The sequence below is a fragment of the Schistocerca americana genome, chromosome 4 (genome assembly GCF_021461395.2).
Source record: "Schistocerca americana isolate TAMUIC-IGC-003095 chromosome 4, iqSchAmer2.1, whole genome shotgun sequence".
Taxonomy (NCBI): domain Eukaryota; kingdom Metazoa; phylum Arthropoda; class Insecta; order Orthoptera; family Acrididae; genus Schistocerca; species Schistocerca americana.
In genome coordinates this window covers 396510323-396538235 of record NC_060122.1, presented here as the reverse complement: position 1 = coordinate 396538235, position 27913 = coordinate 396510323, and positions in this window count along the sequence as shown.

Sequence of the window (27913 nt, the reverse complement as noted above, 5' to 3'; positions counted from 1 at the left end):
TTTATGCACCCAGACGCGTTTCCCCTTTTTTACAAGGCACACATCACTGACGTGTAACGTAAACAGTGACTGAAAGTGAACTGTAAGACGTCCACCTGGTTGCCTGATGAGAAAAAGCAGCTTGCTTAGATGCAATGAATTAGAAGTTACCTGACACCCACTGAAGATGCCTTGTGAAAAAGTCAAAACGCGTCTGGATGCATAAATAAAAATAAAAATTTCGGTGTGCAGCATGCAAAAAAGGCATTTTCTTTGAAACAACTGCAATTTATATACAGCTGCTGGGATAACGGCCACTACAAGAAACTTGTAAATTTAGGTATACATGTAGCTGTATAACTACGGGTCTAATATATAACTAACTGCTGAATTCAGAACAGTAGTAACCTACATAATAGAATAACAATTACTTAATAAATAATGATAAAATATTCTTATTAAATAGGAATCTTGATCTCACGTAAATAATTTGAACGAATGTTGTTCCAATATGTCACACGGTCCCCTTTGTGTTTCGAGTCGTAGAACGAACAACTTTACAAGAGATCAGACGGTTCTATTTGCGTTTCGCGCGATATTACCGTCCACTGCGCATGTGCGGCAGGTACATTCTGCGTGGATGGCGTAATAGGTCCACATGAACCGGCTTGTAGTTACAGATATGCGTGCTTGGGGCGTTGGTGTGTAGGTGTACGGTTTATGCGCAACGTGTAATAGGGGCTTTACATAACAGCAGGTACCGACTAGTGATTATTCATCGCCAGAATTTCATCAAACGTACCGTTTACTTTAGGAATGAAACAGTCATACCTTACCTTCGAAATTTGTGTTGAACCGTGTGGGAGAGGATACATCAATAAGTACTCATCAGCGTTTCCAAGAATGCACACTTCGAAGCATGGAGCTTCGAGAATGATGGTGGAGAAGCTACTCCACTGATGTACAAAATTAAAGCAACGAACCACTATTTCCTTGCCTTGTGTCTAATTCACTGTATAATCATACAATTTGTCAACAGATGTCTGTACAGTCCTGTTCTAAACGGAAAATGACATACTGGTCAACGGACAACGACGTCAACGATGACGTCGGGGCAGCTGCTAAACGGGATAGTGTTTGCCGGGTAGTCTCACGTCCGCAATCGCTGTGCACGCAGTTACCGACAGTTCAGTGCGGCATAGAGAAGACGCCTACCAGACTCTCTGCGATGGAGGGCCATAAGAAGAATGGAAGCAGGACTATCGTAAACTGGTGATGCCCGATGGCTTAATGCGAATTGTTCTGTTCTTTCTCGGAAGTGACAACAATTTATAGAGACCGAAACATACCGAAAAGCAAAGGGCAGGGCCGACCACGAGTGATATCAGAAAAAAGGACGGTTTTTGGATGTATGGACACGACAGTACCGCCTTATTACTGCGCGGCACCTGGCATCTGACCTCGCAGCATCCACTGGACGTGTTGTAGCGAGGCAAACGGTGCACAGAAGGCTTCGGCACAGTGGCGTTTACCTACTGTACGCGTGTCTCTGTTGCGTCTTCACTGAAGGGAGTATCTAGAGTGGAGTCGTCACCGTGCCATCTCGGAGGTCGAAAAGTGGGCCATAGTTCTTTTCACACATGAGTCCCGACCCAGTCCGGAGAGTGATTCTCAATGCATTCTCACCTGGAAGGAACGTGGAACACGATTTCGAGACCCAAACATTATGGGAAGAGACTGATATCGACGAAGGCTCCTAATGTTGTGGACAGGGTTTATGTTGACCACATCAACACTTCATGAAATTGTAAGGATGGATCGGCAATGCTGTCTGTTATGGTGAAGAGGCCTTGGGACCTCATGTGCGGTCGTTGCGATGTAGTTCGGGCCAGACTTTATACTAATGGACAATAATGATCGACCTCATAGCAAGAGCGATTGATGTTTTCTTGGAAACGGAATACATTGCATACATGGCGTGGCCTGCTCACTCTCCCGAAATGAATCCCTTAGAGAATGTCTGGGGTGCACTCGGGTGATAAGTTGTATTCTGTCAGCATCTATCAACCACTCTGCAACACTTGTGAGCAGCTCTCCAGGAAGAATGCCCGCATCTCGTGGTCGTGTGGTAGCGTTCTCGCTTCCCACGCCCGGGTTCCCGGGTTCGATTCCCGGCGGGGTCAGGGATTTTCTCTGCCTCATGATGGCTGGGTGTTGTGTGCTGTCCTTAGGTTAGTTAGGTTTAAGTAGTTCTAAGTTCTAGGGGACTGATGACCGTAGCAGTTAAGTCCCATAGTGCTCAGAGCCATTTGAACCATTTGGAAGAATGGGTGTTATTGCCTCAACATATGATTAATGATATCATGTCCCGTCGTTATCAGGCCTTTATTGCTACCAGAGTTGTTCACACCCATACTGAGCACATTAACCAGTTGTCGGAATGTGTATGCAAATCAGTTAATTTGGAAAAAAAACGAGGAATCTTTTAGTTTATCGTTATGCATATTGCAGTTGTTTACGTTCTGTATTCTTTAAATTGTTTCTACTTTACTATCACGTGTTTATACCGTGGTAAAATGAACACAACCTTGTAAAATTTCCGTTTGTTGCTTTACTTCTGGACACAGTTGTACTACATCCGTGTCAGAAACGACATGCGCATGTATCTGGCCAAATTATTTTGATTTTGTATTTCAGTTCTGCCACAGAAATATCAAGCACAGTGTACTGTGCCCAGTTTTTTCCAGTCATAACTTGCCTCTTTCAACCGTAGAGGCGTTTTCAACTGTCCTAATAGCCACGTCTCAAGTGACGAAAAATCATACGCCACAGGCGTTTCAGATTACCAGAAATAATTTTTATATACTTGTATAGTGGAATGCTACGCGGTCAGTTCTTATTTTTGTAATCCCTCCCACCCCCATGAACCATAGACCTTGCCGTTGGTGGGGAGGCTTGCGTGCCTCAGCAATACAGATAGCCGTACCGTAGGTGCAACCACAAATGAGGGGTATCTGTTGAGAGGCCAGACAAACGTGTGGTTCCTGAAGAGGGGCAGCAGCCTTTTCAGTAGTTCCGGGTGCAACGGTCTGGATGATTGACTGACCTGGCCTTGCAACAATAACCAAAACGGCCTTGCTGTGCTGGTACTGCGAACGGCTGAAAGCAAGGGGAAACTACAGCCGTAATTTTTCCCGAGGGCATGCAGCTTTACTGTATGATTAAATGATGATGGCGTCCTCTTGGGTAAAATATTCCGGAGGTAAAATAGTCCCCCATTCGAATCTCCGGGCGGGGACTACCCAAGAGGACGTAGTTATCAGGAGAAAGAAAACTCGCGTTCTACGGATCGGAGCGTGGAATGTCAGAACCCTTAATCAGGCAGGTAGGTTAGAAAATTTAAAAAGGGAAATCGATAGGTTAAAGTTAGACATGGTGGGAATTAGCGAAGTTCGGTGGCAGGAGGAACAAGACTTTTGGTCAGGTGAATACGGGGCTATAAATACAAAATCAAATAGGGGTAATGCAGGAGTAGGTTTCATAATGAATAAAAAAATAGGAGTGCGGGTAAGCTACTACAAACAGCATAGTGAAAGCATTGTTGTGGCCAAGATAGACACTAAGCCCGCACCTACTACAGTACTATCAGTTTATATGCCAACTAGCTCTGCAGATGACGAAGAAATTGAAGAAATGTATGATGAGATAAAAGAAATTATCCAGAGAGTGAAGGGAGACGAAAATTTAATAGTCATGGGTGACTGGAATTCGGTAGTAGGAAAAGGAAGAGAAGGAAACGTAGTAGTTGAGTATGGATTCGGGCTAAGAAATGAATGAGGAAGCCACCCGGTAGAATTTTGCGCAGAGCATAACTTAATCATAGCTAACACTTGGTTCAAGAATCATAAAAGAAGGTTGTGTGCATGGAAGAATCCTGCAGATAGTGACAGGTTTCATATAGATTATATAATGGTAAGACAGAGATTTTTGGAACCAGGTTTTAAATTGTAAGACATTGCTAGGGACAGATGTGGACTCTGACCACAATCTATTGGTTGTGAACTGTAGATTAAAACTGAAGAAACTGCAAAAAGGTGGGAATTTAAGGAGATAGGACCTGGATAAACTGACAAAACCAGAGGTTGTAGAGAGTTTCAGGCAAAGCATAAGGGAACGATTGACAAGAATGGGGGAAAGAAATACAGTAGAAGAAGAATGGGTAGCTTTGAGGGATGAAGTAGTGAGGGCAACAGAGAATCAAATAGGTAAAAAGACGAGGGCTAATAGAAATCCTTGGGTGACAGAAGAAATATTGAATTGATGAAAGGAGAAAATATAAAAATGCAGTAAACGAAGCAGGGTAAGAGGAATACAAAGGTCTCAAAAATAAGATCGACAGGAAGTGCAAAATGGCTAAGCAGGGGTGGCTAGAGGACTAATGTAAAGCTGTAGAGGCTTATCTCACGAGGGGTAAGGTAGATACTGCCTACAGGAAAATTAAAGAGACCTTTGGAGAAAAGAGAACCACTTGTATGAATATCAAGAGCTCAGATGGAAACTCAGTTCTAAGCAAAGAAGGGAAAGAAGAAAGGTGGAAGGACTATATAGAGGGTCCATACAAGGGAGAGGTACTTGAGGGCAATATTATGGAAATGGAAGAGGATGTAGATGAAGATGAAAGGAGAGATGTGATACTGCGTGAAGAGCCTGACAGAGCACTGAAAGACCTAAGTCGAAACAAGGCCCCGGGAGTAGACAACATTCCACTAGAACTACTGACAGCCTTGGGAGAGCCAGTCCCGACAAAACTCTACCATCTGGTGAGCAAAATGTATGAGACAGGCGAAATACCCTCAGACTTCATGAAGAATACAATAATTCCAATCCCAAAGAAAGCAGGTGTTGACAGATGTGAAAATTATCGAACTATCAGTTTAATAAGTTACGGCTGCAAAATACCAACGCGAATTCTTTTCAGACGAATGGAAAAACTGGTAAGACGCTGTCCTCGGGGAAGATCAATTTGCATTCCGTAGAAATATTGGAAGAAGTGAGACAATACTGACCCTACGACTTATCTTAGAAGCTACGTTAAGAAAAGGCAAACCTACGTTTCTAGCATTTGTAGACTTAGAGAAAGCTTTTGACAGTGTTGACTGGAATACTCTCTATCAAATTCTGAAGGAGGCAGGGGTGAAATACAGAGAGCGAAAGGCTATTTACAATTTGTATAGAAATCAGATGGCAGTTATAAAAGTCGAGGAACATGAAAGGGAAGCAGTGGTTGGGAAGGGAGTGAGACAGGGTTGTAGCCTCTCCCCGATGTTATTCAATCTGTACATTGAGCAAGCAATAAAGGAAACAAAAGAAAAATTCGGAGTAGGTATTAAAGTCCATGGAGAAGAAATAAAAACTTTAAGGTTCGCCGATGACATTGTACTTCTTTCAGAGACAGCAAAGGACTAGGAAGAGCAGTTGAACGGAATGGACAGTGTCTTGAAAGGAGGATATAAGATGAACATCAACAAAAGCAAAACGAGGATAATGGAATGTAGTCGAATTAAGTCGGGTGATGCTGAGGGAGTTAGATTAGGAAATGAGACACTCAAAGTAGTAAAGGAGTTTTGCTATTTGGGGAGCAAAATAACTGATGATGGTCGAAGTAGAGAGGATATAAAATGTAGACTGGCAATGGCAAGGAGAGTGTTTCTGAAGAAGAGAAATTTGTTAAAATCGAGTATAGATTTAAGTGTCAGGAAGTCGTTTCTGAGAGTATTTGTATGGAGTGTAGCCATGTATGGAAGTGAAACATGGACGATAAATATTTCGGACAAGAAGAGAACAGAAGCTTTCGAAATGTGGTGGTACAGAAGAATGCTGAAGGTTAGATGGGTAGATCACATAACTAAAGAGGAGGTATTGAATAGAATTGGGGAGAACAGGAGTTTGTGGCACAACTTGTATAGTAGAAGGGATCGGTTGGTAGGACATGTTCTGAGGCATCAAGGGATCACCAATTTAGTATTGGAGGACAGCGTGGAGGGTAAAATTCGTAGAGCGAGACCAAGAGATGAATACACTAAGCAGATTCAGAAGGATGTAGGCTGCAGTAGGTACTGGGAGATGAAGCTTTCACAGGATAGAGTAGCATGGAAAGCTGCATCAAACCAGTCTCAGGACTGAAGACCACAACAATAACAACATAGATGCATTTACGTTATCTGATTTTCATGTGAATTGTTAGATACTATACCTCTTGCTGGACGTGCCAGTATATATCAAACACGACAATTCATTTTCTCACTTCGATACCACTGGCAGTGACCATATGGCTCTGACCATCTGCTCCACAGATATCTTCATTGTTGAATTGGAAAGGGATGTCCAGTCGTATAGTCAGAGAGACCGCCGTTTCTCCCTCCCATCGATCTTCACTATGAGGTTTTATGCTAAAGTCGCTGGTGTATGGAACACTCAGTACATTGTTGGTTGATAGCACCCTTGGTACCTGTACAACAGAAGCTGGGGGTATTTGAAAGAGGGGACAAAGTTTTGTGTGAAATTGGCGGTTGGCTTTGATAGCAAGCGCTGTGAATTTAAATTATTGTTTTAACATGTAAGTTGTTTATGTCAGTATGAACTAAATTTTCACTTCTGACTTATAGTTTATTACCACAAAGAACTCAGTTTAGAATCACCTTGCATCTATGAAAAAGATTGCCATTCCTGATAGAATATGAAGTAATGGTGACAACGATTGGTTCCTGGTGGAGGTTTCTTGGGTCAACCAAATTACTGTTCTGCTGACTTAAAAAAATCTGAATTAATGGTGAACGCAATATAATTTCTTTATTATTTTCTATTATAGAATCCCAAAACAATTCTTAAAATTGAAATTGTTTCTCCTCTTTGAGATAAAGACGTTTGCTGCTCATATCTTACAAAAGTTGGATGAATATTAAAAATAACTACTATTTTAAGTATATCTCTTTTCGATACACTGTAGCAGAAAAGTCTCATCAGCCATAAAGACAGATGACTTTACACTGGCAGTACACTATGGGCAATACTCCACTTCCATTTCACTCTTTATCTCTCAATTATTTAGGTAATAGGGCTCACTATACAGGGTGTCCCAAGAGGGATGGTCTGGAAGATGACAGGAACGATTATTCGAAACAAGAAAAGTCTGATAGACATGAGCTCTCTGCTACTGCAAGCTCTTTGCTCTCCCTGTTTTGAGATGTGATGTGACGGACCGAAACAAGAAAAAAATTTTGGGTAAACACAAGCTCTAAAGTGCATACCTTCAAAGCTAAGGGCACTTGCTCATCTTCGCTACTGTGACATACATATCTTCTACTGAACAAACGATAATAGCTCTTGAGGTATGTAGTTTAGAGCCCACGTTTACAACACTTTTTCGTTCGAATATTCGTTCTTGTCATATCCCTGAATACTGACCATTCCTTCTGAGAACCCTTATATTCATCAGTTGGTAGGACGTAATCCAGATACGACTGGAAACAGTGAATTTTAATCAAATGCCACATTGAAGCTGGTGGCTGTGGGTCAACAAGCATTTCGCTCTCATTTAAGCCTTCATGAATTGTGAAACGAACCCTGTCATGCAGGACTGTGTGTCACAAAGGGTGCAGATTCATCACGAGACGGGGAAATTCACAGGCGTCTATTGAAGCCTAAGCACTGAGCGAGTGAGACAGACGAGAACCTATGTCATAGGGAAACCCAGCAGAAGGCTTTTGTGGCCAAGGAGACGCAGCAGTGTTAAATATGGAGGACCTAGGATCGGCCATAAAGTGAAACATTTATGAAAACTATTTGATTCTGTAGTAGTGCAGAGAATGAAGCCACAATAATGTTAACCTGCCCTCCTCCATATAATTTCATGGTGATCCCAATAAAACTTGAATATTGATCATATCTGTAATAGTTTAGGATTTACTGTTAAAGTGAAATTAACAAGTTTTGCAACAAAGGCCTGAATGCTAAAATCTGAACGCTTTCGTCATTCTTATTGATCGACATTTCATATAGAAGCTCTGGTATGATTTTTAGTAATTTAATTGAAAGCTTTGTTGCTTTGGTAAAAATAAAATTGGTTCTTTTTGTCGTGACAGAATAAATTACTATTAATCACACCAGATTTGTCGGAGAACAGCAGCAACATATGTAATTGATCCAGCTTTAAGAAATTCTATTACCTTTTAGCGGAAAATTCGTGCGGTACTCTCCGACGTTAGAAAAGTCGTGGTGTTCCGTTCGGAGCAGGAGGCGGCTGTCTTTTCTCATTCGCGATATCGAAAATTACTAAAAAATGAACAGAAATTATTTTTTTTTTCGGAGGAAGATCGCGCGGAGAAAACAGACAGAAGTTACATGAAAGAAACCTAAGGGACCAACTAATTGGATTTGTACGAACATATAAACGGAACTGAAAGAACTTAAAATAAATACTATATCGATGTCGTCACGACAGCCTCCTGTTCCGACAGAACACACGCTGGATCATAAGCTGCATAAATCTTTTAAACAGGAAAGATTATCACAAGTATAATTAATGAAAATAAGGTTGAGAGATTTTCTTTGAAATTAAATAAACTTCAAGGCTTCAAGTATTATATTATGAAACGGAAACTTACATTAACATGGCCACCCAATGTGGCGGTGGAGCGAATTTTTCACGATATACATTCTCGCTTGTTTGTGGCTACATATATTTTTAATCACTTAAACTCTTAACTTTACAATAAAATGGTTATGTCAGTATGGAGCACAATACTTTTGCGTCCGACTCGCAACACATTCACAGAACAGCTAGACAGCGGCGCGGCTCCCTGCAGAAGTAAAAACTGGCAATTGTTATTTTGAAACATAAGTGCATCGGTTTTTTTTTTTTTTTTACTGATCGATAGCAGCGTATAACAGTTTATAGCTATCGTGATATTCTGCGCTTTTCAGGAGCGCGGCAAAGATATCTGGTTACAACATTCATTGGTATATGTTAGAAGTTCGCACATACTGACGCAAATCCAGAAAAAAAAACTTTTACATATTAAAAATCGCAGTGATAAAGGCTGTAATGTCACAATGCCTCCCATGTGAGGCATGATGATTCCGGAAGGATCATCAGGACTCACATGTAGTTTCAAGACATTACTGTGTTTTATCATCTGTTTACTTTCGTTCTAACGTAAAATTGGAATGAGTTTGTCATCTAGTTATTTTATGCTTCCAGTACAGTTATGAAAACAAATAGTCTTTCAGTGTCTTTTGTGCACTTTGGCACTTCTCTCAGTTCATTGTAAGGTGTCCTTGCACTGTCATCTTAATTGCTGTTACTGTGAAACAAAATATGACAAAAAACAATCTTAAGTCTAACACACACAAAGATAAATGAATAATACTCTATATAGGAAACAAAACATGTCAGTAGACAAACATACACAGATGCATTGAAATAATTATTTAAACAGTCCTCTAAAATTGTCTGTGACCTGTTTGGTCTCGGAATGTTTTTTTTATCCGTTTCATTAGATTCTTTTAGAATGTCGTTGTTAATCAGGACGTTTCACTTGACACTACACTGTACACTTTTATTTGTCACACGCTCACTTAACAGGAGTCTGCAACGTCTATTCTCGTTCGGTGAGCGGCGTCGTCCGAGAGGTCGCGACCCTGGGTAGCGTCATTTTTGTGTTCGCTCGTGTTGCCTCTCTAGTGTCTCGCATCAAGCGTCATGTCGTTTACATGCAAATAAACAGAAAGAAACCTGTGTTAGGTTCGTGCTATAATGTAGACTTACAGGTAAAGGTTTTATAGGATTCTGGACAGGATTGATAACCTTCCCTTCCAGTTAACGTTTCAGTGCTCAGTAATGCCTTGTCTTTATTTAACTATCTATCGCAAAATATCCGACGTGACTGATTAAATGGAAATTAATTTGAAGCTAAGACTTCTCTTTTTACAGAATAAATAAAGTTCATAATTAAGTTTCACTGCGATAGCTGTAGCAATGTCTCTTGCGTAGTTATGAGACGGAAAACATTCTAAGGTCAATGACACGCCTCCACAGCGCGCGCGTCGGTTGTGTTTCAAATGTTAATTGTTGAGTCCAACTGCAAGCAGCTCCGCGCTGTTGCCGGTTACTAGTCCAGTGCAACACGCGCTCGTGTATGCTCGTATGAAGTTTAACGTGTGTCACTCGCGCTCTGCTAAAATGAGAACACGCGGAAAACACACGTCTAGTGTCCTTTCTCCATCGTCGATCGGCGTATCGAAAACTTGGGTAGAAAATACCACCGTCTGTTTCGAGGATTTCACACGACAGTCCCTGCGACCTGCCATGCTGCTTACACACAGGTCAGTGAAGCCAACGTTTTACATATAGTTTGCAAAATGCTTTGCTGTGATCGCTGTCACTACCTGCACTTGCGTGTACACATGTCACTGCACACGTATTTTGTACACTTTATCACTCGCATTTTGTTTAGAACGTCTTAGTGTCTGCAAATTCACATCTCCCATCTCACATTGTGATTTCAAAGTTCACAGTTCAAGTTACTCACAGGTAAATACATTACAAGATTAAACGATGTCCATAAATTACATACATACATACATACATTTCTTAAGTTTGCTTACAGTCACAAAATTCTGTTAACCTTTTCAGTCACGCCACGCCGGATTAGCGTATTGAATACCACTGCTTGTGCATCAAGGCACGATTATTTCGGTTATTCTCTCTCCCTTTTACAAAGGTAAATTTTTTTTTTAAAAACAAATCTTTTAAGCAGCTTGTTATTTCGTTTCTCTTCAAAATTTAGTGTCACTGTTTATGTAGAGCACAGATTGAACAAATTCTGTCTCTACTGGTCGAGCATATTCATGCATTTCTCTCCGGAAGATTCATGCTTCATAAAGTTACTGGCTGCAAGTACTACTCGCGGAATGTATTATAATCTCTCAACATTGCTACTCGCGATTCGCGATTAGAACAAAACTTTCGCTAACGGATCTCTCCCACAAATTTCGTTTCCACTTCAACCGTCTAAAGAGCACTCAGATGAGCCTGTCAAATTCTAATCCTCACTTTTTTTTTTAATGGGATAGGATGGGGAAGTGGAAGAGGAGAGGATCAAATATGAACATAAATACACTATATACATATACAAATTCTAGCACAACTACACTAGGATATTTTTTTTGTGACCTTAGATGCATGACATGCGTCACGTGTGCCTTCAAGTGGTTATTCTTTAATCTAATATCAGATCTTAGTTTTATTATTATAATGTGAGTCATATCTGGTGACAGCTTTCTAGTTTATCACGCTTCCTTCTGGGCGCTTGTCGGGCTTGGCTGTGAAATAACTAATTACTTTAGTGCATCATACATGTTTAAAGAAGAAACGTTTACCATCAGGAATACTTCAGACTTGTCAGTACGACGTATATGTTTCCATGTAGTGGCACTCGCGACTACATGACCTAACAGCTGTTGTAAAACAGAATAAAGGAAATGCTTTGTTGCTTAGCGATTAAATCTTTATGAGGCTTACTGTTCGTAGATGATACTTTGAATCTGAGATTGAATCTCCTGAAAACTATCAAATACTACGTGATACTCTCTCTGTTATTTACTGCTTTTGACAGTTCAAACACTTGGCTACACAAATCTGTTTAATTCTAAAGATCGCGCTAACAAAAGGTATAGTTCATGGCGGTGTTACAATAACACACAGTTTACACGCAATAGGCTGTACTCTGTACACTTAAAGACTAACATTCCATCTTGAGGGCTGAAAAAGAAATTGCTTAACCTAATATTTCACATACATATATATTCATTGGAGTTGGAAGGTGGCAATCTGCTACTTCCTTCCGTATCTCCTTTCACCAATAACGGCATTCCTCAATGCCAACAGCCAACTTGGACTGCTTACACCTATGACTAACTTAAAACTAACTGAGAATCTGTCCTCTCAAATGGAATGTGCTTTCTTTTTCGTACGCCATAATAAATCAAATCTTCAATTACCTCCATAGTTTTTTCGCCAAAGTGTGAGTACTCGTATTGGTGTGTTTGAATACCGAGGTGTTTCACAGGTTAAACCTTAGGCTAATGTTCCTTTGCTCGTTACTTTGCCTCGTTATACTTCTTGAGATCCTGGTGGTGATACAATCCTTTAATTCTGCCAGATGCTGGATCCGCTATTAGATAACATCCTGTATGTGGTTTTCTAATTACTACAAATAGTCCGTCGTACAATAGCCTCCATTTCCGATTTCTTTTCAACAACTTCGATGGCTTAAAATGTGTCCGCAAAAGTACCTTTTCATTAATATCATATGTAAGAGCCTTAGATACTTTCTTGTCATAAGACTTCTTGCGTAGATTCGCTTGCACAGCTAAGGATACCAATGCTTGCCTAAGTTTTGCATCTAAATCTAATTCTGGTTCTACAATTTTAGGTATGGGATCTAACCATTCATTTCTTTCCCGATGACTCGACATTAATCCGCAGCATCCCCACGGAGGCGAAAAGGTGCTGCCTTTAGTTTTCCGCTTTCTTGTGATGCGACTGATTTGATTCTTCTGTCACATCACTTGACCATTCTCGCTGGTTTTTTACCCATTGTGTGTGTTGATTTGTATCAAACCCTTGTTGGTACTGCACTTGGTTATCAGGCTGAAAAATCGGTACATTACTTGCCTGCGTAAAATATACCGGTGGATTGTATTGTTTTCTTGGTTTATTGTTATTGTATCTAAAGTCCTGTTGTGGTGGCGTGTACTGTTGTTGTTGCATGAATGGTTGTTGCTGAGGCGTGTATTGCTGTTGTTGCTGGTGTTGTGGCTGCCCATAGGGTTGTGGTGGAGGTAGCTGACCTCCGCAATTTTGATTGTTGTAACGTTTACCCTTGTATTTGTTCCCATTCTGGTAGAAGTTACTACCGTTATTGTTTGATTGGTATGGGGCATTCCCGTAATATTGCTGTTGCGTGTCGTATATTGGATTGTACCGTTGGTTGCCGTAATGCTTGTTTTTGTGTTTACCATTACAGTAACCATTGTTTCGGCCTCTATTGCGGTTATTGTACTGTTTGTTTCCGTATTGTGTTTCGTGTGAACCATTTCCATTACTACAGTTTCCATTCGAATACGTGCCTGCGTTGTTGTTCTTACGGTTAGCATTCGCACGCGCGTCTTCGTGTATAAGGTCGAGCGAATCAAGGACGGATAAAAATGCGTCCTGATCTTCCTCTGACACGTTCACTAATTTTTCGCGTATGGAAATGGGTAGTTTTGACTTAAGAATCATAATAACATCTTTTGTTGTTATGGGAGTGTCCCAATATTGTATCTTTCTCAAGTACTTTTCAAAGTACCGGCGAAGTCCGCCACTGTTCGAATGGAAAGGTTCGGCGTTGTAGACCTCTTTGCGTAGGCGTTGCTGAACACCTGCGCTCCAAAATTTGCTTAAAAAGTTTTTCTCAAACTCGCTAAATGTTTTGCACTTATCAACCATCTCGGTTCCCCATATAGCACTTTCTCCTTGTATATATCCGGTAATGAATTGTATTCTCTGTTTGTCATTCCAGGCAGCCGGAAAGACTCCTGAAAAGTTCTTTAGGAAAACGACTGGATGAATATTTCGCTTTTCCGGTTGGAATGGTTGAAAAACTCTGTGTTTCAATACACTCTCCTCTTTCATGAGGGTTGTGAGTGTCAATTGTTCAGTGTTGTTGTTGTGTGGATCGTTAAATTCATTTTTCGGTCGCGGAATGTACTGTGGTGTGTTGTGTTGTTGTGTTGTCTGGTATTGATGTTCATCTGGCTCAGAAGGTAGTGAGTGTTTCCCGTCGCTCTGGTTATCATACTGTAGTGTTTGAATTTGCTGTTTCAGGTCGGATATCTCATCTGTTACTTGCTTCCGCCATTCCGGCAAATCCCGGGTAAACACTCGTCTAATTTGGCCTAGTTCAGTACAAACAGTGTCTCCTGAACTGCCGGGTGCAGATAATATGTCTAAGGTTGCGGATTTAACAACATCTTTCAAGTCACGTGTAACCTTCTCCTCAACTAGCTTCTCTTGTACATCAATCCATTCTTTGTAATGTTCGGTAAGTGCTTTAGTGTGCGAAGCAACACTACTGTTAACTCTTTCGTCAATAGTTCGGTCCGAAATGTCATTCGCCATTGCACTTACTTTTGATTCTACAGTGGCTACCGCTGTCGCTAACTCGTCTACCTGTCGTGCAACTGTTTTATACGCAAGTTTTACCGAATCGTTTTCTTTGCGACACGCTTCGATTTGAGTTGTGAGATTCTGACCAATGTTATCAATTTTGTTATTCAGAGTGCTTATCTGGGTTGTCAAAGTGGTTACTTGCTCCGTGACGTCACCCTTAACCGAATCTATCTGTGCCGTGACGTCACCCTTAACCGAATCTATCTGTGCTGTGAGAGAGCCTACTTACGTAGTGAGGGTACCTACTTTCGCATCAATGATGGTATTTACGTCATTCCTAACTGAGTCAATCTGTGTTGTCATATCCGTTTTCAGCTCTGATAAAAACTTGTCTCTGTCTTTCTCACGTTGTTCGCGATCACGTTCGCGCTGTTCCCTCTCCTGTCTGTCTAGTATCAATTCCTGTAACATTTTGACAATGTCAACTGATATCGTTATCGGGGAGGTGGGTGTTTCCTGCTGAGTGTCGTCCACGTTAGCTACCTCTTGTCTGTCGTCTGTCCAGGCCGTCGTTCCGCGTGAGCGGAGTCGGTAATGTTTGTTAACAGTGCCGTCGCTTTCGTCTGCAGAGTTCGCGCTCGATTGTCCGTCCGCCATAATGAAATTCAACTATTGCCAACTTAAAATGGGTACTGCCAACTGAAATTCTGATTGTCAATTATTCTTGCCGCGCAAGTTAAAGTCGCGGCGCGTTCGTCAAATGTCTAATGTTACGTGGGTAATAACTGACACACGTCTGTAGCAAAAAGACAAGATGGAGTCAACGCCGTTGAAACAATTGATTGCCAACGCTGTTACACAGAAAAGACTGAAATGGCATCCATCTTGAGCTTACACGAGAATACTAACTACAGTATAAAACAAATATGCCAAGCAAAAGGTTACAGAAAATGTTCAAATATTTACATAGAAAAAAAAATGGTTGTTTTTTGCGTTAAGCTACAGAAAGGATAGAGTGAGGTCGAATTTGAAGGTCAATGAGCTACTCTTTAGACAGAACTATGGCAAACGAAAATTTGGTACTCACTCGGCGTTGTCTTCAAAACTGCAAATCTGCGTCTTATTAAATCCCAGGATATTTGTGTAAATACCGCGTCCTTCAAGATTGCGTATATTTATTGCTCATCCGTAATTTTATGCAGCATTGGGTTCCAAAGAGCGATACATGAAATAAGACAATCATATATTAGTACCGTGACACTTTCAATATTTTAGTCAGGTCCCTGTTCGGGCGCCAGATCTGGTATGATTTTTTTTTCTAGTAATTTAATTGAAAGCTTTGTTGCTTTGGTAAAAATAAAATTGGTTCTTTTTGTCGTGACAGAATAAATTACTATTAATCACACCAGATTTGTCGGAGAACAGCAGCAACATATGTAATTGATCCAGCTTTAAGAAATTCTATTACCTTTTAGCGGAAAATTCGTGCGGTACTCTCCGACGTTAGAAAAGTCGTGGTGTTCCGTTCGGAGCAGGAGGCGGCTGTCTTTTCTCATTCGCGATATCGAAAATTACTAAAAAATGAACAGAAATTATTTTTTTTTCGGAGGAAGATCGCGAGGAGAAAACAGACAGAAGTTACATGAAAGAAACCTAAGGGACCAACTAATTGGATTTGTACGAACATATAAAAGGAACTGAAAGAACTTAAAATAAATACTATAACGATGTCGTCACGACAGCCTCCTGTTCCGACAGAACACACGCTGGATCATAAGCTGCATAAATCTTTTAAACAGGAAAGATTATCACAAGTATAATTAATGAAAATAAGGTTGAGAGATTTTCTTTGAAATTAAATAAACTTCAAGGCTTCAAGTATTATATTATGAAACGGAAACTTACATTAACATGGCCACCCAATGTGGCGGTGGAGCGAATTTTTCACGATATACATTCTCGCTTGTTTGTGGCTACATATATTTTTAATCACTTAAACTCTTAACTTTACAATAAAATGGTTATGTCAGTATGGAGCACAATACTTTTGCGTCCGACTCGCAACACATTCACAGAACAGCTAGACAGCGGCGCGGCTCCCTGCAGAAGTAAAAACTGGCAATTGTTATTTTGAAACATAAATGCATCGGTTTTTTTTTTTACTGATCGATAGCAGCGTATAACAGTTTATAGCTATCGTGATATTCTGCGCTTTTCAGGAGCGCGGCAAAGATATCTGGTTACAACATTCATTGGTATATGTTAGAAGTTCGCACATACTGACGCAAATCCAGAAAAAAAAACTTTTACATATTAAAAATCGCAGTGATAAAGGCTGTAATGTCACAAAGCACATCATCAAAATGAAAAATGTTGTAAATATCAACTCTGTAACTTTATTTGTTTAAAAGATATAGTAAATTTAAATTATCAGCATTTTCAATTAAGCATCAGATCATCATTTCCTCCACACAAAACACATTGAACGATGACAGCATAACACATTATTGAATCATTAGGTGATAGAATATTTGTTGCAAAGTTTAGTGTATAATAGTTACTGTTGTTCTGTATTTATTTATCAGAAAGCACATTGGCGCAAGGGTACTGGCCTTGACATTCAGAGCTATGAAGGAAATTGTACTGGTTTTAAGTAAATGAATTTAAAATTTATTATGTGATGGATTTTATTGTTATTTTATTTAGAACGTGAAAGTAGTCAAGCTTTGATTATTTAAATATGTTAAAATGTAAAATAATGTGGAACAAGCTGTAGCCAATCAGATGGACGGCTTCACGAAAGGGCACTGCCCTAGTCAGTGGGGTGAGGAAGTTGGGCGCACGGAAAACGCGGCCGGGGACGGACAGAGGACAGTACAGGTGCACACGCGAAAGCGGACAGTTGGGCTGGAGACACCAAAGGTTCGGATGCAGAAGTGAAAGCGGACGGTCGGTCTTTAGGCAGCTAGGAAGTGAAACGACTTAGAAAATATCGCGCTGTGTGGTATCGCGGGACTTATTCTATGAGCGGTGAGCAGCCGCGCACCTGGTGTGAATTCTTAACTTTTCGCGTAGATAACTTGTATTTCGCCTTTTCGCGTAGATAACTTGTATTTAGCAATAAGATTGTGAATGATCAAACTGTGTCAAATGGATATGCACTCGAGTGTAACAGTAACTCTAAATACGACCACTTTCACTATTAGTTTGCTTTATGAATAAAAATTATTCTAACCAAATCGCAACTGTGTGGCCTACGTCATTTACGGGTCGTTAATTTAGTTCCTGATATTATTATTACTGTTATTATATGTTATATTCACTTTGTATTTCGCAAACTTGCCATCAGCCAGACAATTTAACAAAAGCGTTACAAGTATCTAATTTAGGGCGTGTAATGCGACAGGTACGGTTTAACCCATAGACAAGTTTGAGCCAAGACATTTCGACGAAGAGGAACCGCATGTGAGCCCGAACATTTGTGGGATGTTAGCTCGCATGGTCGGTGAAGCCAACCGTCTAACGTGATAGACTTCGTAGTCAGACCATTAACCCCAGCGGAAGGAAGTCACCCTAACCTGCCTCCGAATAGGCCACTGTCGCTTACCACCCGGCTTCGCACCCTGGCGAGAGGATGCCCCAGTTGTATGAATCACTATATGTCACGCTTGAACTGACGGAATTATATAATTTGTTGAGAAGTCGTGAGCAAGGTTAAGGACTAGGACTTTATTTTAGCTGATGACGAGGCGACTGTTGTAAAATTTAGGGTCTAGATTTTACTAAGCTGTATGTATATATTAAGTAATCAAATAATTTCGGCTGCGAGAATGTTTCTGGAAAAGTTGATTGCTTAAAGGGAAGTGTTATTGTGAAATGCTCGTATGATTGCTACGTACAGGTTGGACGTGTGAAATAGTTTACTATATTTGCCTCTGTTTGCTATCATTTCCAGAGACCAAAGACGCATGTAAGGAAGATTTTCCTAGCCTCTGACCTATGTAAGGGGTGAGGCCAGCCCCCTTCTATGCAACCACGCCGGTTTGTCCGAGATGACTCCTTTTCGTGTTTGAATGTCACAAAATTCGCCTGTAAAATTTTTGATGGCTGGTAAATAAATGGTGAATAGCTGTAATACCGCTGTTCCTGAAAATCAGATCCATGTAGTACAGTTGATAGCAGGATATTTAGTCCGGTTTGGATATTAAATTCACCGAGACATCCTTCACAGGTACACATCACAGATTCAGGTTTTAGTGGAATAAAACAGGCGATCGTCTATTGACGACAAAGCGTTAGGAATTAAACTTTTACAACCCCACAGTTGCACTACCTGTATACGTTTTTATTTCCACAGCACTGTTTGTATAAACGACATTTCAAATTATAAAGTCCTTTCCTATATACGTATACACACTCTTCGCAGCAGTTCCTTTTCAACATTAAATCATTGACTAATTGTAACAGATGGTTAATTGTAACGTGTTCTATTGTACCTTTACTTGTTTCTCGCCCAACTTATCACCAACCTGCCTCACAAACCCCAACACTCTTCTGCCGAAGCCACTGTTTCTCAGCTATCTCCATGCATATTAATGTGCTGTCAAAATTCTCTCGAGCTTCGAACCGCGTCATGTTGTTTAAAATTAATTAATCAAAAAGGAAAATAATAAATAAACAAAGTTAAATTCCAACTCAGGTCCGATATCTTACAGTCAAAATATAAGAAATATGGTTTTCGTTACACAAAGTGTAACTGAATACTTTGCTGAAGTAACTCTAATTTCAATGGATATACAGCATACGTTAATCTGTATTATTACATTTTTATGATACATTGTTGTACTAACTTATTAACAGAGGACTCGAAGCTGCGACATATCACAACGCAATACTCGAAAAAAACTTCAAGATGCATTAAAATACAACCAGTTCATTACAGATAAGTCTTAAGAGCTCTTATCCGCCAATAGCACTAATGATCTCGTAATGAAGTGCATACCCGACCATGTGATGGGAACATTCCGTGAGATTTGTAACATAATCGGGCAGCGCTCCCGAATATCAATTTGCGGAGCTACATTTAGTGAGAAAAACTGAATACAGGTACTATTTGTACGATGAACAGCGTTATGTTCTTGTTGTAGCCTTCAGCCCAAAGACTAGCCTGATGCTGATCTCCATTCTACTCTACCCTGCACAAGCCACTTCATCCACAAATAACTACTGCAATCTACATATTTCTGAATCTACTTACTGTATTCATCAGTGGTCTCTCTCTACAATCTTTGCCTCTCACACTTCCCTCCAACACTAAATTGGTGAACCTGTGATGTCCCATCAACCGATCCCTTCTTATAGTCAAGATGAGCAACAAATTTTTTATCTTCCCAATTTTAGTCAGTGCCCCCTCATTAATTAAGTGATCTGTCCATCTAATCTTCAGCAATTGTCTGTAGCACCACGTTTCAAAAGTTTCTATTTCCTTTTTGTCTAAACTGTTTATCGTCCATGTTTCACTGACACATATGGTTACACGCCAGACAAATACATTCAGAAAAGACTTCCTAACACTTAAGTCTAAATTCATTGTTAACAAATTTGTCTTTTTCAGAAATGCTCTTCTTGCCATTGCTAATCTACATTTTATGTCCTCTCTACTTCGATCATGATCAGTTATTTCGCGGCCCAAATAACATACCATATCTACTACTTTAAGTGTCTCGTTTCCTAATCTATTTCCCTCACCATCACCCGGTTTAATTCGTTCCATTATCCTTGTCTTGCTTTTGTTGATGATCATCTTGTATCCTCCTTTGGAAACACTGTCGGTGACGTTCAACTGCCCTTTTGCTGTCTCTGACAGAATTACGATGTCATCGCCAAACCTCAAAGTTTTTATTTCTTCTCTTGAATTTTCCTACTTTTCTTTGATTTTCTTTACTGCTTGCTCAATGTATCCTGTCTCACTTATTTCTCAACGACTGCTTCTCTTTCATGCTCCTCATTTTTATAACTGCAATCTGGTTTCTATAGATGTTGTAACTAGCCTCTCGCTCCCTGTATTTTACCACTGCTGCCTTCATAATTTCAAAAAGAATATTCCAGTCAAACAGTGTTATGCATGTATTATTGATTATTGTGTAGTGTGCATAGTGCCGTTTGTCTACGTGAAACGTCCCCTTAGAAAAATTAATGAATGACAGTGCTGGTAAGACCCTTACGTTATTTGATTTTCAAACAGCTGAGCAAAACTGAACGTACTCAGACATTACTCTCTTTACTTATTCTGATCAACACTAAACTGACACACAATATTTTTAAGGCAACGCAATCTCACTTTCAAAAATCACCACAAAAGAATGGCCCTAACTAACAATAACCTATACCTTTCATCAATCAATTACCTCACAAAAATCTTCGTTACTCAAACTACTGCAATACAGCGAGCGCCAATACAGCCAGCTAAATAAAAGATTCTAACTACTGAAGACACTAACTACTGCTAGGCATAGTTAGCAAATGAAAGATTTTGATAGAGAACAAACAATGTATTTACCTTAATAATGTTCAAAAGTCATCTCATATATATATATATATATATATATATATATATATATATATATATATATATATATATATCAGTTCATGATATCCAATATTACAAATTTACTCTTTCTGGCCGACACACGTCCAGATCGTCCGCTCTTAAAATTTTGCCATCTCTTTCCCCACATCCACCACTACTGGCTGCTCACCTGCAACTGCGCAACACTACAATAACGAATATTTCAACAATGCCAACCAGCCACAGACTGCACACAGCACAGTCAGCGATTTTCATACAGAGCGCTACGTGGCATTACCAACGTAAAAAACTAAACATCCTACTTACATACGTTAATAACAAACATTACAACTGAAATTATTAAACAGAACCATCACAGCAGCCTAAATCCGTACACAGATTAGTTTCACTTTCTTTGGTGAATGGTGCTTTATGAATACGTGTAGTCTGAAGACGTTGATTGCTCCTTTTAAAACGTAACTACTTTAGTCACAAGATTCTTTTAATGTGACCAGGAACCACCTTAAGAGCAGGATCTGCTGGAATACGGCGTGATGATCCAAACGATCGAGAACTGGAGGCGGAGCGGTCTCAGCTGGAGCACAACGTCTCCATCAGAGCCGGCGCCGCAGATGCCTCCGGAAATTAGCACTTGTAGCCCGCCGGAAATGGAGCTGTCCATCAGGCGACGCGGCCGAGATGCTATCTGAAGAGCGACGTCAGGGACCCCGAGGCATCCGTTTCTTCTGCCGATCAGTGGGAGGCACCGTTAATGTCTCTAGATCAAAGGGGCCGAAAGAGGGCGTCCAGTGTTCAGGATACTGCACCGGTGCTCAAGCAGAGCGTGGCTATCATACCCGTCCGACATTGTGATGCTATGCTTATCTTACACTATAAGGTAAGAACAAACGTTGCACATCGAGGGAACTGTTTGAATGGGACGAAAATACGTGGATGCGCTGCACAAATAAACGATTATACCTTCCGAAAAAGTTGGATGATTTATTCAAGAGAAAGAGCTTCACAAACTTACCTATCAGTAACGCGTTCTTCCATCTCTGGCGCTTATTCAGGCAGTTATTAGGCTTGGCATTGATTCAGAAAGTTGCTGGATGTCTTCCTGTGCGGTATGGTGCCTGATTATGTCCAACTGGCACGTTATACCGCCACAATCAAGAGATGGTCGGAGGGCCCTGCCAACAGTGCTCGAAACTCTCCCATTGGAGAGAGACTAGGCGACCTCGCTGGCCAAGGTAGGGTTTGACAAGCACAATGACAAGCAGCAGAAACTCTCACTGTGTGCGGGCGGGCATTACCTTGCTAAAAAGTAAGCCCAGAATGACATGCAATGAAGGGCAAAAAGCAGGACGTTGAACATCGTCACGGGCTGTGCGGCTGGTCCCAGAGGAGGTTCGAGTCCTCCCCCGGGCATGGGTGTGTGTGTGTTTCTCGTTAGGATAATTTAGGTTAAGTAGTGTGGAAGCTTAGGGACTGATGACCTTAGCAGTTAAGTCCCATAAGATTCCACACACATTTGAACATTTTTTTGAACATCGTCTAAGTACTGCTGCATCGTAAAGGTGCCGCGGATGACCACCAAAGGGATTCTGCTATGAAAAGAAATGGCACCCCACTCCATCACAACTGGCTCTAGGGCCGTATGGCGGAAAAGTAAAGTAATTATGCTGCCTTGCGCTTCTCCAGTCACGCCATTGGGACTGAGATCGAAACGAGTCTTATCATGGAAGACATATTCCAGTCAGTGAGATATCAGGCCGAAGACATGTCTGGAGACGCCCCGAGCAGAGGTGAGATACCACCCTGACTGTAGCCCACCAACCCGACAATCAGGAGTGATGGTTTCAGGTGCCATTGGTTTTCATAGCAGGGCCCCTCTGGCTGGCATCCATAGCACCTTTACACCACAGTTGGACGTCCCGTCGTGTTGCCGTTTATGTTAACTCATGCTGGGTTAACATTTCAGCAAGGTAATTCCCGCGGAAACTGACATACGACTGGGAGAGAGGTGTGCTGACCACATGCCCCTCCATATCCGCATCCAGTTACGCCTGTGGGCTGAGGATGACATGGCGGTCGGTCGGTGCCATTCGGCCTTCATGGCCTGTTCGGGAGGAGTTTAGTTTAGTTTTAATTCCCGCACAAGTGGTCTAGGATAGCGTCTTGATTGGTAATCAAAACGTCCTCGGTGCCGGGTTCGATACCCATCGACGATAGAATTTTGAATAAAACTCATCAGCAGTGGCGGCCAAAGACTGCAGGCATAAAGAGTCACCAACAGCCTTATCAAAGAGGACGGAGGAGCGTACAGCCTTTCAGGGTCGGAAACTGCCCCTAAAGAAGGTCGAATCAGCAATGATCAACGACGTGAGGAAGCAGCAGAAAGCAACGGAAACCTTTGCCTTAAAGACACAACCATGTGTAAGCACATGACATGTGGTCAGTAATTGAAGAAGTGTCATGATGAGCTCTCCGTTAGCAATAGAATCTATTGCCGATTCGGATCTCCTGGAGGGGACTGTCAAGGAGAAGGCGATCATGAGAAGAAGACAGAATAATCACCGAAACGATGACATTGTTCGAGTCTGGAGCACAGCACTGTATGCAAGTGAACATGGACTTTGCGGAAACCGAAAAAGAGGAGAATTGAAGCACGATGTGGTGCTACAGCAGAATGATGAAAATTATGTAGACTGATAAGGTAAGGATTGAGGAGGTTCTCCGGAGAACCGGCGTGGAAAGGAATATTTGGACAACACTGTTTCCCACAGCGAGGAATTCGTGGAGGGCCGCATGAAACCAGTCACAAGACTGATGACTCAAAAAGAAAAAAAATCTCGTCTACAACCAGGGAGAATTTCTCCTGCTTGTCTTTGAGTTCCACATTGGCTAGCAACGTCGCCGGATCTCTCCCCAAGTGAGAACGTTTGGAGCATTAGTGGAAGGTCCCTCCAACCAGGTCGGATTTTGACGATCTAAAGCGCCAATTGGACAGAATCTGGCACGACATCCCTCAGAAGGACGTCCAGCTACTCTGTCAATCAATGCAAGCCGAATAACTGCATGCCTAAGGGCCAGAGAGAGGCTAACAGTTACTGACTTTCTCAATTTTTGCTGTTCTTTGTCTGAATAAATCATCCAATTTTTCCGAAACTATGATCATTTGTTTATCTATACAACTACCGATTTCCGGCCCATTCGGACACTTCCTTCGTGGTGCGTCAGTTGTTCTTTTAGTTTTCTTCGTCCTGCAATGTAGTAGGGACTGAAGTTATAAATTAAACGAATATGATTTTTGTGTGTGTGTGTGTGTGTGTGCCTTCGAAAAGAGAGTGAGACGGAACTCACTCTGTACATGAGTACCTTTGGGCCAGGCTGTTCGTAAAGCAACGCATTTCAAGCTGTAAAATTGTTGATGGGCACCAGGACTACATTGTCCTTTGGAGTCATTCCCTGGTTTGAAGAAAGATGTCAGGAGCATAGGAATATTTTATTGACGGGGAGTTGGCCGTTAGGACCAACCAGGTAATGACACCCTAGCAGATCTGTGTAGTTCCCACGGTAAGGCTGATAAGGGTGGCAACGGAACGTAGTGCCCACCCTAACATCCTGCTCTTTTCTAGCTGGTAATGTGTTCTTAAATAGAAACCAGCAGCGTTTCTCAGCCTCACTTTATCGATGACCTGGAGAGTCAACTCGTAGCGTCTGCGACGTCAGTGTGCATCTCAGAGCACCTCGTGATGACCCCATGTTTGCTTTAATCTGGTTCCAAGGTCTCACGCTCTTATAGGAGTGTTGAGAGTGTCTGAAAATCGAGTAGTAAGTTTGCGTGTATGATCTACGTGGTTAATGCAGTCGAAAGACAATCGCGGGCCTTCATCTGCAGAGCACGGCGAGATGTTACGGCCCCACTGGGTAGGTAACAGGCCATCATTGATCCTCGTTGCCAGCTTCACTATCTCGCTCGCCTCAACGCTATAGTGGCTTTCCTGATACCATTTTGTAACTTTTATTTTAACTAATACTTGAAACCCCATATTGAACCGCGATATCGCCATTGTTCCCGCCGTTCTTTTACCTGATTCTTTGTGAATATTATCTTTGAGATACACCGTTCAAAGTAATTAGGGAACATGACTGAGCATCAGCCATACGTCTTTGATCAATACTTGGGGTTTGGGTACGTTATCTAATTACATTTTTTATCTTTCAGAAATTAAGTACGCAATAAGACATCATTACATCATTGATGGTATACATGAAAAGGACTGAAATGTTCGACATGTGTTAAAAACAAAGTTGAATCAACCATTCTTCCCGTTATCCTCGGTGCTTTCAATCGGACTTGACAGCTTGAAAACGTATATCCTCACCGCGAGCCCTTGTCACTGCCAGACACCTGCGTGGAATCCTCTGTACGAGTCTACGGTGGTCATCCTGTGGCAACCGTCCCAATTCTTCAATGAGAGTTGATGAGCGTTGTTGGGGAGTCTGTGGTTGAAGAGCATGACCACGAACGTGTCAGTCAGTCGTGTCCCACATATGCACGATGTGCCATTCCATTAGTTCAATGTCCAGCCTTTGCACGGCGTGTCTGCTGACTACCGCCACATACGCCCTGGCAGTAGAAGCAACTTAGAGCCACTACAGTAGGCATGCAGCCACCAGATGGTCCAACAAGATCTGTTTGGCGTACTATCTCTCGGTATGGCTATGAACACCGAAGCTTCCCCGCAACACCACAGAGCCTTGGCCAACATTTGGAAGGTAGAGCTCCCCAAGTATCTCCGCACACGAACGTGGCCATCACCTTACGTCAGGGGATATTTAGACTCGTCTGTGAATAAAACGTTTCGCCAGTGACGAAGCTGCCATTTGGCAGAACTGAAGGTGAGGCACTCAGCAGGACGTCTGGGTCGTAATGTCCTCTCTCGAAACCTGTTTATCGCAGTCTGATCGCACACAGCGGCTCCAGTGGCCCTTCTGAGATAGTCCTGCAGCGCTCTGGCGGTATCCGTACGCCGCCGCAAGGCAGAGGTGACCAGATACCGGTCTTCACGTCTGGTTGCAATGCGTCGACGACCTTGTACAACTCGCCTTGTGTATTGACCTATTCCCCGGTAGCGTGTCCACGCCTATGGACGACACATTGACTGCGTTAAGATGACACATTTCGTGTGCTTGGTTGAATATAACGTCCGCAAATGACAGCTTCCATCAGTGATCCTCAATAGAAAACAATGGATCACGTGTACTTAACTTTCTTATGAGACGTCATCTGACACTACAGCGCCTAATAGAGTCAATAAATGGAGAATTTTTTTCGAACACTGAAAGCGAAGCTCTCTCACCATGCAATAAGACCACAGGTGGCAGCATGTATCAAAATAGATTTAACATACCGAACGTTTATATAAGCGTTCGCCGTAATTCTTTTGAACAGTGTACATTTCAATTAACGATTCAAATTTGAGATCCTCCCATTCTTTTGATTGTGGTATGGCACTTCCGTACACCAGCGCTCTAATCGATATTCAAATTTGGGCTGCTAGGGAGAGTGGTAGCACTGTGTTGACCCTGTGAGTGGTTTTTACCCCAGGATAAAATAATATTTATATCATTTAAATACGCTTTAAATATTTATTTACCCGTACAAACGGTAAATTTAAGTAAATTTTAAGACAGTTACAGTTGCCAGAAAGAGAACTCGTTCTGCATTAAATAACAAATAGTTTAAACCTTTACAACAGACGACACATGAAGTACCAACTGTGCTCCGTTATTAACATCAATTAAAACTGAATCCACGGTATCAAATAACTCAGCAGTTCATTCCAGGTTTGACAAAATAAATTCCGGAAGATAATACAAGGGAAACAGCTGAATCTGTCTGCGCAAGGAATTTAAAAAAGCGCACCAACACAGTAGCGCAACCTTAACCAAACACAGAACGGTTAAATTTTCCGTAATAGCTTGCTCACAAATGTGTCAGTAATTTTCATCAGACACAAAAACAGTTGTGCAAGAAGCAAATTCTATTTGAAATTTTAAATACATAATAGACTTAAGAGGAAATACACCATGATCTAAACCTGCTCATGCAGACCACATAAGAAATGAGCAAGCGGTCAAAACGTTTATTAACACAGCCGCTGCACAAGAAAACCTTCCTCAAAATTTAGGTTAAGCCTGGAAATTAAATAAAGAACGGATTGTTTACAGAGAGGATGAGTGAAAGCTCGAAGGACATCAAACTGAAAGAAGGCCAAGCAACTAATGAAGCTTACGTCCGGACAGTTCGGACATGCGGACACAAATGAAACAGCGAAACCTAATCAGGCTGAATTACACTCAGTACATATAACAAGTGACTTTTGGTGTCTACTGATACTATAATAACATCAGTAAACACCCAATCAGTAGAGAATAGCCCCGTCTTACAACACAGTCACTTTGGCAAATTCGTCCTCTCTCCAGGTTCTGTTTTCATAAAAGACCATCCAGTTAGCCCTGAAGCAAACTGCACCCAGCTTCGCCATGTACTAAGTACTCGGCCAGCTCGCTTCTCCTCGTTGCCACTGTCCCATGACGGCAACCACGGCGTGCAGTCTCTTCCAGCAGTCGTTTCCTCTATTTGTGTCTGCGCGCTGCTTGTTGCCTTGTTGCCCTCAAATGTTCAAATGTGTGTGAATTTCTAAGGGACCAAACTGCTGAGGTCATCGGTCCCTAGACTTATACACTAATTAAACCAACTTATGCTAAGAACGACACACACACCCATGCCCGAGGGAGGACTCGAACCTCCGGCGGGAGGGGCCGCGCAGTTCGTGACATGGCGCCTCTAACCGTGCAGCCACTACGCGCGTCCTTGCTGCTCTCCAACACCAGACACCTCATCCGCTTCCTCTGCCCTCCACGAGTCCTCGCGGTGGCGCCGCCAAGGAGTTGCTCAGCAATCATTGCTCGGAGGATCTGAAGCAGCAGCAGCTGCGTGACGTCTTAAGACGGCATAAATTTGGTTGCTTGATTGACGCCAGTGAGTGATATCGAGTCAGATGCTTTCATGGCCAAACTGTATGGCCTCACGTTGTCTGGCTCCAGTTGTGTAGAGGAAGTGACGACGGGGGCGGGGC